The sequence below is a fragment of the Gigantopelta aegis genome, chromosome 8 (assembly GCF_016097555.1).
Source record: "Gigantopelta aegis isolate Gae_Host chromosome 8, Gae_host_genome, whole genome shotgun sequence".
NCBI classification, from domain to species: domain Eukaryota; kingdom Metazoa; phylum Mollusca; class Gastropoda; order Neomphalida; family Peltospiridae; genus Gigantopelta; species Gigantopelta aegis.
In genome coordinates this window covers 81,209,547-81,210,512 of record NC_054706.1, presented here as the reverse complement: position 1 = coordinate 81,210,512, position 966 = coordinate 81,209,547, and positions in this window count along the sequence as shown.

Sequence of the window (966 nt, the reverse complement as noted above, 5' to 3'; positions counted from 1 at the left end):
ACCTGACCTGACCTGACCTGACCTGACCTCACCTCACATATGGATATTTCAACATTAATAGTCAAGCGAAAGTTAGTTTGTTTGATGACATCTCCGCACACTGTAAACATGTATTTACTGTCTCACATATGGATATTTCAACATTAATAGTCAACCTGACCTGACCTGACCTGACCTGACCTGACCTCACATATGGATATTTCAACATTAATAGTCAATCGAAAGTTAGTTTGTTTGATGACATCTCCGCACACTGTAAACATGTATTTACTGTCTCACATATGGATATTTCAACATTAATAGTCAAGCGAAAGTGAGTTTGTTTGATGACATCTCCGCACACTGTAAACATGTATTTACTGTCTCACATATGGATATTTCAACATTAATAGTCAAGCGAAAGTTAGTTTGTTTGATGACATCTCCGCACACTGTAAACATGTATTTACTGTCTCACATATGGATATTTCAACATTAATAGTCAAGCGAAAGTTAGTTTGTTTGATGACATCTCCGCACACTGTAAACATGTATTTACTGTCTCACATATGGATATTTCAACATTAATAGTCAAGAGAAAGTTAGTTTGTTTGATGACATCTCCGCACTGTAAACATGTATTTACTGTCTCACATATGGATATTTCAACATTAATAGTCAAGCGACAGTTAGTTTGTTTCATGACATCTCTGCACACTGTAAACATGTATTTACTGTCTCACATATGGATATTTCAACATTAATAGTCAACCTGACCTGACCTGACCTGACCTGACCTCACATATGGATATTTCAACATTAATAGTCAAGCGAAAGTGAGTTTGTTTCATGACATCTCCGCACACTGTAAACATGTATTTACTGTCTCACATATGGATATTCAACATTAATAGTCAAGCGAAAGTTAGTTTGTTTCATGACATCTCCGCACACTGTAAACATGTATTTACTGTCTCACATATGGAT